Genomic DNA, 11335 nt, shown 5'->3' with positions numbered 1-11335 from the left:
TCACGTTGACAAAAGACAAATAGTTCACTACTTTAGCCCACCGGTGTGTTGAAGAGTGAATCCACAACATTTACAATTTGAGTACGACGTTTCGCTGGTAATTACATCCAGCATCATTGGGCAATTCGCCAGAATGGTAAAGCCCTCGCTTGCTCCCGGTCTTAAATAGAGCAGCAGGGTGACGTCATCATTTAACTCATTTCAGGTGCAGTGATTTGAGGCGGAGGGGGGGTATTATAATTATATAATTATGTCTGGTTAATGCAGACATGAATCCTTGTAAAAAGATTTCAGTATTGTTGCCAGAAAAAAGGGGAAAAACTCTATTATTATATTTTGGTACTGGCAAAGGTCTAAAAATGTAGATGCTCACCCCGAGCCCTCATTACTTTGATAGTGCATTGTCTTTGAGCTGTACGCCTTTTGGCGTCATCTGGTCGAGCACCATAATGGTCGAGGCTCAAAAGAAAGTCGTCCCTTGGTGTGGACCAATCAGTTTCAAGGACAATGCATATATTATCATAGTATGTTTTTGTTTGCATTTTGACTGCAGGTATTGTGGTTAATGCAGACATGAATCCTTGAAAAAAGGTTTCAGTTTTGTTGCCAGAAAAAAGGGGAAAAACCCTATTCTTATCACCTGGTATCGTCAATAAAAGACATCTCACTGTCCCCAGGTGATGTGCTTGTTAGTTTCGATGTAGTTTCTTTGTTCACCAGAGTTCCTGTGTCCGATACCATTGCAATAATTGAAGATTTGGTCCAACAAGTATTGAATGCTGATGTACCGGCCCTGGTGAGACACTGCCTCACCAATACATACTTCACTTGAAATGAAACATCCTACAAACTGAAGGCACCTCAATGGGTTCTCCCTTATCTCCGGTTGTAGCCAATATTTTCATTTTAAGAAATGAGACGGACGCCATCCAGGCATCCACTCTATACCCGTCCTTGTGGATGAGGTACGTGGATGACACGTTTGTCATCTGGCCACATGGCTGACCAGCTCTGAACCAATTCCTCAACCACATCAATTCCATACACCCATCCATCAAATTCACCATGGAGGTAAAAAAGGATGGCATGCTACCTTTCTTGGATGTCCTATTCAAAAACAGAACAGATGGCTCAATGAGTCATTGTCTACAGGAAAATAACCCATCCTGACGCCTACCTAAAACTTGATTCTCAGCACCATCCATTCCAAAAGAATTCCCTCATCAAAACGCCACACCAATAATTGCCTGGTGGGCCTTTGATTGGTGTAGTTGCTTGTCTTTTCCTACATTAACATTAGCTGCCCCGCCCATGCTGCTGGCACACTTGGGCTACGCCCATCTCTAAACCCTTATATAAACCTTCTTTGGTTCTTTCGGTAAAGTCACGTAGAATGAGAATAAAATAATAAATTGATAAAATAAAATAACAATTTATTATTTTATTCTCATTCTACGTGACTTTACCGAAAGAACCAAAGAAGATGAATCATTGCAGTCACGAAAGCTTTAAACCCTTATATAAAGTTTGCCTTTAGAGGCTAACCCGTTTTACCGATGACCTTTTGTGTTGCGATCGAAACGTCATAGTTTATTTATTTATATTACTGAAAGAACCAATAACAAGTCTACATTATAGACTGCCAGTACGCTCACTCAGGTTAAGAACCAGGCTACAGTCTACATTATAGACTACCAGTACACTCACCCAGCTTAACCATTGCTACAGTCTACATTATAGACTACCAGTACACTCACTCCAATTAAGAACCAAGCTACAGTCTACATTAGTGTTTTCATTCACTTCATTATTTTATTTATCTAAGTGCCTGTTTTCTCCATTCTATTGCAAAGTTCAGCCTTTAAAAAATTATGTCACTTTTGTTTCTTGTGTTCATAGCACCACCATTGCCACTGCTGCTGATGCTCCGGATGCTGGCCCGTGCGACCAGGGCAACAACGTGCCCGCGGGTCCAGGGAGTCCCAAGACCCGCTGGCGAAGGGTAAGTAACAGACGGCATTGCCAACTCGGGGGAGGAGGGGGTAGCCAACAAGTATTCATTAAACGTTGGAAGCAATTATATGACGGAAACAGTCGCACAGTCGTTTGTCTGCTACACTGTGAATTATCAGCCGCAGCTAACATGAGTGGTGAGTGATATTTAGAATAGATTCCAGGTCGCCTCGTGAATCAATCCGTAGTGTCGAGCACGGTCAGAAATGGTAAAACACTTCCCATGACTTCCGGGTATGACGGTTTTTTATTCATCAATGGATTGACAAAGGGCTGTATATTCCTTATTATTTATAATCTTACAACAGACTTAAACACAAGATCATGAGATAGTCAGAGTGTGGAAAAGAGGAAGATGCATAGTTTGTCGTGTAATATGAGTGTGTGTGGTAGAGCTCAGGTTCAAGTTTCATTTTTTAGGTATAGCCCTGTGAGCCATGCGGCTCTTGAGTCGGGTGCAACCGCAACAAACAAAATATGAAGAGAACATCTAAAAGCGACGACACGCAACAGAAACATCCTTGATAAACCAGCAAATCTTCCAGAAAAAAAACCCACTGCATTACAACGCTGTGTGCAAAAATCCCAGTGTGATGCAAGTCAAACAATAACAACCATAAGACAATTTAGATTAAAGTTATCAGGCCAACTCCGCACTTCCGCAAGAAACATGGCTTAACCATGTTTTCAAAAACACCAAAATAAAGCTGTAAAAACAATCTAACAACAGTAATCAAAGGAACTGCGATTCAAATTTAACAATAAACGATATACATAACATGTACGTAACGGTCAACCTAGTGAATTGAGTCCTTGACATTAGCAGAGGTATCAAGATATAAAATTTATTAGAACTATGGCCGTGGTAATAACTATCCATTATTGATGAGGAAGCCAATGAACGACAGGATGGCTGGAATGAATCAATGATCGTCGCAGCAATCATTTAATTACTTCGTGGTGGGTCCATTGAGCTGGGTTTGTGGCAGGAATTAGGTGACCATAACAAAGAAAATTCTAACGTTTACCAAAAGGTATTTTGAACATCGATGCAATCATCGCTTTGCTTATGTTTCCAATACTGACCACTGTCCGTTTAATCTCTCTCCGCTGTATCCCAGTGTCCCCTAGGAAGCTGTACATGCGGACCATTGGATCGTCGAACTCACAGCAACGCGGTACTTCACAGGAAAACCTGTGTAGACGACAATAAAAAGGAGCAGTTAAAGACGTGCAGGTGCAGCAGCCACATCAGCAAAAAACAATTAAACTTAAATTCATGCGCATTGGCTACGAACGGACTCTGGAAATTGACATACCAGAGTCCAGGGCGGGGTCGACTCAGGGCACCTGCTTGGGACAGGAGGTGGAAAAGGAGGCGGTCACGGTGCAGTCCCGGAAGAAGAAAGTCCTCTCGGAGTGAGTAAAAGCAAGCGCAGTGAACAATCTGCAGATGAGTTGCCACTGTAGCTGCACAAACGCACAATCAGCAGACACGCGGCTAGCGGAGCGGGATGCTAGCACGGCACAATCAAGGGGCAGGTCGACGCCGCTGTCCAAACGGACGAGCTGGCCGTTGGTCCACTGTGGGATGCCGTGAGCTGGGACAACTCGGACAGCCGTTCCAGCAGCAGTGACAGGGACATGAATGGTGCTGAGAGTGAGCTGGGATTGACGTATCCCTTTTGACACCCAGGCTGTGCTCACCTAAGACAGAGGCGATTTGAGACGTCATCCCGGAATCAGACCAACCCTCCCATTGAGTTTTCATCCGTAGCCCGTCGAGCGAGCGATAATGGTCTGGTTTTCTCAGAGAAGAGAGAAATTGGTGAAGATCTGACATGATCGGCACAATAACGGCTTAAACCCTTGATCAAAAGGGGGTGGTTGGTGAGCCATGACATTGCCAGAAACCCTGGAGTCAGGCCGAAGTGCAAGTTAAGTAACGAGTGATGAACACAACACAGGGATAAACAATCGTGAAAGGGCTGTATGGTTGTGGCATGGTTGTTGTGGATAGTGGAGGTTATTGAGTGGTTGTGGCTAGCTATGGTTCTTTGCTGTAACAATTGCGATAGCCTTTCTCACATTGTAAACACAAATTATGGTGAACATAATTTATTCCACTATAATCAACTGTGATAAATAGTTGATTACGACTAGCTACTTGCCCCTTATTCTGCATTCTATTGCAGAGTTCAGCCTTTTGACATTTTGCCGCTTTTTGTTTCTTGTGTTCACAGCAAGGAAGATGCCACCATGACTGCCGTGAGCACAGCCACCACCACAAATGTCACCGCCGCTGCTCCGGATAATGACCTCGCCACCAGAGCAAGCACGTGCCCACAGCCCAGGGAGTTCCACGACTCGCTGATGAAAAGTAGCAGACGGCATTGCCAACACGGGGGAGGAGGTGGCAGCCAGAATTCAATGATGAAACGTTTTAAACACTTATATGACGGAACAAGTCACACAATTGTTTCTTTGCTGCACTGTGAATTTTCAGCCACGGCTAACATGAGTGGCGAGTGATATTTAGAACAGATCCCAGGTAGCCTTGTGCACCCACCCGGAGTGACAAGAACAGTGACGAATGGTAAAACACTTCCCATGACTTTCATGGCAGGGCGGAGGCATTTTCCACTTAGTAATAGATTGACAAAGGGCTGTATATTTGTTATTATCTCAACACTTAAACACAAGATCATAAGATAGTCAGAGTATGGAAAGGAGGAAGATAAATAGTTTGTCCTCTAATATAATGCGTGTGCATGGTAGAGCTCAGGAAACGGTCAACCTAGTAAATTGAGTCCTTGACATTAGTAGAGGTATCAAGATATTAAATTTATAAGAACTATGGCCGTGGTAATACTATACATTAGTGATGGGGCAGCCAATGAATGACAGGATGGCTGGTCGGAATCAATGAGCATCGCAGCATCAATCAAACAAAGTGCTTCGTGGTGGAACGCATTGAGCAGGGTTGGGGGCAGGAATTCGGTGACCTTACCAATGAAAATTCCAACGTTTACCAAAATAAATTTTGAACATCGATGCAATCATCGCCCTGTCCTCGTGTTTTTAATACTGACCACTGTCCGTTTCATCCCTCTCTGCTGTCTCCCACAGTGTCCCCTCGGAAGCTGCACACGCCGACCTCCAGGTGGACTCCCCAAAGCCACCGACTGTACAAGAGCAGCCGTGCAGTCCTGGAGCAACAGGAGAAGATCAAAGAATATGCACCAGAGCATTGTCATCATCAGCAGCAGCATATTCAGCGCAGCGTTTTGAGACAGCAGTCGGCACAGGAGCCGGCACAGGAGCCAGTCGCAGCGAAGATCCATAAGAAGAAAGGCCTCTGGAAGCGACCTAGGACATTCTTCCGCTGATAAATATAATTTTTCCAGAGACCTGTTCGCATCGGAAATGTAAATGTGATTGGTAAGTATTTTTCGTAATGTATCAAGAGTTAAGATTTTAATGTACATTTTTATTGAGGTACTGCGTGCTGCGAATGACAATACATATTCTGATTCTGACTTACCGCGAGTCCTGATGCTGGCTTTATTGTTGGAAGGGGTGCAATCAGTCAACACAATTCTACACACGGGGCAGGCATGCACACAGACACACAAATACATAGACGAGGCACGCGCGTACAAATACCCGCCATTCGCCACTGAGTGAGGTGATGTCACCACGCCGCCTATGGTAGGCCAGGTGCATTGAGTCCACGTGGAGTGTCGAAGGCTCACTGACAGTGGGTCAAGGGATAGACCCAGGTGCAATGGGTTGACTGAGATGACTGACAGATGCACCTCCTGTGCCCCCTGCTGTGCCATCTTGCTGTGTTTTAGCCGCCTGGCTCTCCGTTCGTCGTAAGCGTCGCTCCTTTTCCCCCTGTTGTTGTTGGAAGGCGACGGCCTCCAACTGCCCAGTGGCATCCTTCACGAGTCTCCATAGAGGCCGATCTTGACACCACTCGTACCAGTCTTTGGCAAGTCAACCCAGCTCCATAACCTCCTGTACCGCATCATTCCATCTCTTCTCTAACCCGTACCACGCCTGTTTAGCCCCCTTTATCCGGTGAATAGATGCCTGGTTAAGCCCATTTTGGATCGTAGGCAAGCAGGCCTGAATGTTTCTAAATCGGTGCAGATGTTCCATTAGAGGGGTCCATGTTTCACAAGCATAGAGAAGGGAGGGCATGACTATGGCTGAAAAGACCCGAAGCTTTGGGTGGAGCAACAGATCAGGGTTGTGATAAAATCCACGACCTCCTTGCATAGCAGACGAGGTAGTTGACATGTCGTCACCACAGCTGTCACTGCTAAACACCATTTTACAGTTTTGCTTTTCACGCTGTGAGACATGTTTCATGATTCATGTTATCTTCGCAATCATAATTGTAGCCTGTACGAGTACCTTCCTCCGTAAAACCTAATAAAAGTGGGTGTCACCACGCTACACATGTACCAGGTCTACGCCTTGTTTATTTTACTTAAAATGTAACGTATTCGCGTCAAACTTGTCAAATGTACTAATTCCGTTATGAACGCTTTGTCGCAGAATTTAATCAGGCCAACATTTCTGGTCAACGTTGCCACAAAGTGTTCCATTGGTCCGTTTATTACATCGTGTTTCTGAAAACGTATTTATTGACAGAATTGTCAGAACAGATCATCAGGAAAACATTGTTCAGAAACATTTAATTTACATGCGTTCACAGCGTAGGATTGTGATGAGGGTTCAGCAACTAAAAAGTGTATGGCTCCAAACAGCTCAAGGGGTCCTGGATGCATATGGAAAAAAAATAACAGCAGAGCTGTGCCAAATATCTCAATTTACATCCTGATAACAATTAAAAAGCTCACCATTACAATGGCACTGTGCAAAACAAGTCACAACGTATTTAAGCATTTGTTTCGTGAAACTTTGTACTATTCTGTAAACTGAGTTAATAATAATTTAAATTTATAAAGCGCCCTTAAACAATCGTTCTCAGGGCGCTATGCATGGGAAGCTGTAACATAGTTTAATGTCAACCAAGGAAAAGTGAGAAAGACATTTTAAACAGATGCGTTTTTAGTCCAAATTTGAAATGTTTTGTCTTGGAAGTCCTGATCTCGAAGGAGCAACGAGTTCCAGAGTTTAGGTGCCGCAATTGCCAAGGCACCGTCACCACCCAAGTGTGACGCCTAGACCATGGGAGAATGAGCAATGCACAGTCTGAGAATTTTAATGATCTTGATTAAATGTCTGAAGGAGGTCCTGAATGTGGGGAAGAGAAAGTAAATTTCAACTGCTCCAGCGCATAATGCTTGTAGTCACGTGATGCACCCAAAATAAAATGTATCTGCTCAGGGCCCCCAATGGGCCCACACCGCCGCTTCCCGTTCCACATTCTCAGTACCGTAGTGTGCTCCGGTGTTGGTAGCTTGTAGAGAGCATCGCAAACATGTAGACACACCGGCGTCAGCGGGCAGCACGCTTCCTGGGACCAACACAGATGCAACACCACGTAGGATATGTTAACGACCTCGCCTGGTATACGGGAGGGGGAGGTGGGGAGGGTGGTGATGGGGGGGGTGGGGAGGGTGGTGGTGGGGAGGGTGGTGGTGGGGGGTGGGTGGTGTAGTTTTACATAGCAGCCCCCCAAACAAACGTTTTTGAGTGTTAAGTCGTTTGAGAGGGAAACGTACGGGCACAGGAGTATTTTTATATGTATATGTCTTTGTTGCGTTATGCAGGAGGGCACACATGAGCCATGCATCCGGATCATAGTCCTTAAATAAGTATATTAATGTTTTCAGACACTTCAGGATGAAGTTAGTTTTACATTAGTGGTATTTAGTAACTTTGAAAAATTGGTGAACAGGTTATGGTGTTTTCCAAAATAAACAGGTGCGTCTTGGTTAAGTGATTTCTGATGAGATTTATTGTAAAGGTACAGTACGGGTTCATGTGTGTTGTGATCAGATTTTACTTTTCCAGTTTTTGGGCAGGGAGAGATAGCTCAGGATAAACGTTATTTACAGGTTGTTTTTAGAGTCCTTGCGGCAGAGAGAATGCCCAGGAATATGTAATGTTAGCATTTCTCTCTGGGGTTGGCCTCATTTACAAACTATTCACGGCTGCACATGTGTACAGTATTAAGCTGCATGAGCGATTTAGCGCGGTTTTTTTAACTCATTGTAATTCTTCTTGATTTGAAGTTTTCGTGACTGCAAGGGTCCATACTCTTTGGTTCTTTTGATAAAGTCACGTAGGTAAAAATTAAATACATTAAATAAGATAAAACAAAAATGAAAACTAAATTAAATCACGACGTTTCGGAGGCAACGCAAGCTTCCTTCATCAGGTGACTATACTGAAAGAACCAAAGAGTATAGATAATTGTAATTCTGTCTGTCCACAGTTATGAGAATTGGGGTAGTGTTAGTAGAGTAGTAATGGGAAACGAAAGAGGGTATGAAGAATATATAATAGATGACAGAAATCTGATGAACGATGGACGAATAGAGAGAGATAGGAGGAAGAGAAAGGGAGATGAGGGGATTAAGAGTTAGAAGAGATGATAATGAGGAACAGATTAACTAAACTAGTATTTTTTTTATTTTACCAGCTAAGGCCGACTGAGCTATTAGCTATTTTTTTTAGAATGATACCTCAACGAGGTGGCTTATGTGGAAATGTATAGAAGTCAAATACTCTAAACGCCTGTTTCTAAATGTGGAGGGGAAAACTGGAGAAGAATCCATGCGACCACGGGGAAAGAGACACCGCAAACTCCAAATATACAGCAGCAGGAGTCAGGGTCGGGATCGAACCCATGACCTCCTGTACACCAGGCGAGGTAGTCAACATCTCATAGCCACCGTGGTGATGAGAGACGCAGATTTCAAATATACAGCAGCAGGCGTCAGGGTCGGGATCAAACCCATGACCTCCTGTACACCAGGCGAGGTAGTCAACATCTCATAGCCACCGTGGTGATGAGAGACGCAGATTCCAAATATACAGCAGCAGGCGTCTGGGTCGGGATCGAACCCATGACCTCCTGTACTCCAGGCGAGGTAGTCAACATCTCATAGCCACCGTGGTGATGAGAGACGCAGATTCCAAATATACGGCAGCAGGCGTCAGGGTCGGGATCGAACCCATGACCTCCTGTACACCAGGCGAGGTAGTCAACATCTCATAGCCACCGTGGTGATGAGAGACGCAGATTTCAAATATACAGCAGCAGGCGTCAGGGTCGGGATCAAACCCATGACCTCTTGTACACCAGGCGAGGTAGTCAACATCTCATAACCACCGTGGTGATGAGAGACGCAGATTCCAAATATACAGCAGCAGGCGTCAGGGTCGGGATCGAGCCCATGACCTCCTGTACACCAGGCGAGGTAGTCAACATCTCATAGCCACCGTGGTGATGAGAGACGCAGATTCCAAATATACGGCAGCAGGCGTCAGGGTCGGGATCGAACCCATGACCTCCTGTACACCAGGCGAGGTAGTCAACATATCATAGTCACCGTGGTAATGAGAGACACAGATTTCAAATATACAGCAGCAGGCGTCAGGGTTGGGATCGAACCCATGACCTCCTGTACCCCAGGCGAGGTAGTCAACATCTCATAGCCACCGTGGTGATGAGAGACAGATTCCAAATATACAGCAGCAGGCGTCAGGGTCGGGAGTTGTTAACACATCGCCACCGTGGTGGGTGGACGGGGACGGCGAGGTGGGCTGCTGGGTGGTGGGAATTTAAGCATTGAAGAAAGTTGTCCAACGTTTCAGCTGCCGCGCCGGGCTACAGAATCGGCCTCTGGATTGTCAGCCCGCGGTGCGCTGCCAACCATTACACGGCGGGAGATTAAATTCACGCACAAGCAGTTGTACACACACCTGTAATCTGTGGTCCTCCGTCAACTTAAAATAAGTTTCCCCTCGCCTATTCAGTGCATTTATCACGGTGAAAAAATATCCCTGCGCAAACGATCGCTCTGCTTTGCAGAGTTTAGTAAGGTTATATGTTTTCGTGTGTATGTGATGTGTTCTCCTCGCATTGCACACGTGTTATCATGTTGATGCACGACCTTGCCATTCGGAACTTGACCGTGTATTGCTTTGTGCATGTTTATTTTGTTGTAACCAGGTTTCTGTAACGAGGTCCCCAATAAAAATGGAACATATATTGGCTCAATGAGTTTTACCCGTTGGCAAAATTAAACCAAATCTTGCCTGAATACGGACATGCAAACATTATCCATAATTGTTTTTTTTTGGGTTCTATCGCGTAAATATGAATGTCGTTAAAGCCGCCTCACCCTACACAGATAATTAGTGAGGTTTGTCACGGAAACAGCAACACCGGTGCGTTTGGTGAGTAAACCCACGACATTTCCACGATAAAAAGACGCACAGGAGCATCAGCGATATCAGCAAAACACAATCACGTTCGAGTGTGTGTGTGTGCATCTGCTTACCTGTCAACCCATACGGTTCGCGCGTATTATTGTACAGGGAAATTGAGTTAAAAAAATGTTGTGTTTCTTCCTTGTGATGAGACCCTTGTGGGATGAACGTTGAGATTTATAAGGGCACGGGGTGACCAATAAGGTCTGAATTGCTCTGTAATAAGGTAGGGCACTGATAAGGGATTAACAAATATGCATCTGTAACGATCGTTCAGATCGACGTCGTAGCGAGCGGCCATTGCGAGTCCCCGCCCCCTTCGTTCCGCCCCTCCCCCCCCGGGTCGGCACTGTCCATTGCGGGGGGGGGGGTGACCTCGTGGGAGGATGGGGAGATTGACAGGAGGGGGAGGGAGCCCCCCTATTGAGTGGTGGGGGGCCGTCATCTACAGTGGGGGGCCGTCATCTACAGTGGGGGGGGGGCATCGGGGGATGTCGGCTTCACGCGAGTCTGCTGAGGTGTGTGGTGAGTGATGGTCGTGAGTGTAGTTTTACTTCGGAGCCCCTCAAACAAACGTTTTGAAGTGTTGAGTAGTTCGAGAGAGGGAAACGTACGGGCACAGGAGGACTATTTTTTATATTTATATATCTTTGTTGCGTTATGCAGCAGGGCACACACAAGCCATGCATCCGGGAAATAGTCCTTATATACACGTATATGAATGTTTTTAGAGACTTCAGGATGAAGTTAGTTTTACATGAGTGGTATTTAGTAACTTTGAAAAATTGGTGAACAGGTTATGGTGTTTTCCAAAATAAACAGGTGCGTTATGGTTAAGTGATTTCTGATGAGATTTATTGTAAAGGTACAGTACAGGTTCATGTGTGTTGTGATCAGATTT

The 11335-nt window shown here is 45.2% G+C and overlaps 1 long non-coding RNA gene across 2 annotated transcripts; it reads right to left on the bottom strand.

The window, feature by feature from the left end:
* Positions 1-2241: 2241 nt before the first annotated feature.
* Positions 2242-10766, bottom strand: LOC142905395 (uncharacterized). 2 transcript variants are annotated; one of them, XR_012929546.1, is made up of 6 exons: positions 10506-10766; positions 7427-7507; positions 5558-5613; positions 5106-5222; positions 3333-3483; positions 2242-3208 (listed from the first exon to the last, which is right to left on the bottom strand). It is a non-coding gene; the product is annotated as an uncharacterized LOC142905395 (long non-coding RNA). The 2 variants fall into 2 exon arrangements; XR_012929547.1 differs by having other exon boundaries at positions 7427-7503.
* Between the last annotated feature and the right edge of the window lie 569 nt (positions 10767-11335).

Source organism: Petromyzon marinus, chromosome 53, assembly GCF_048934315.1.
Source record: "Petromyzon marinus isolate PM22_M1 ecotype Great Lakes invasive population chromosome 53, UKy_Petmar_22M1.pri1.0, whole genome shotgun sequence".
Lineage (NCBI taxonomy): Eukaryota > Metazoa > Chordata > Hyperoartia > Petromyzontiformes > Petromyzontidae > Petromyzon > Petromyzon marinus.
This window is presented reverse-complemented; position numbering and strand designations above follow the sequence as displayed.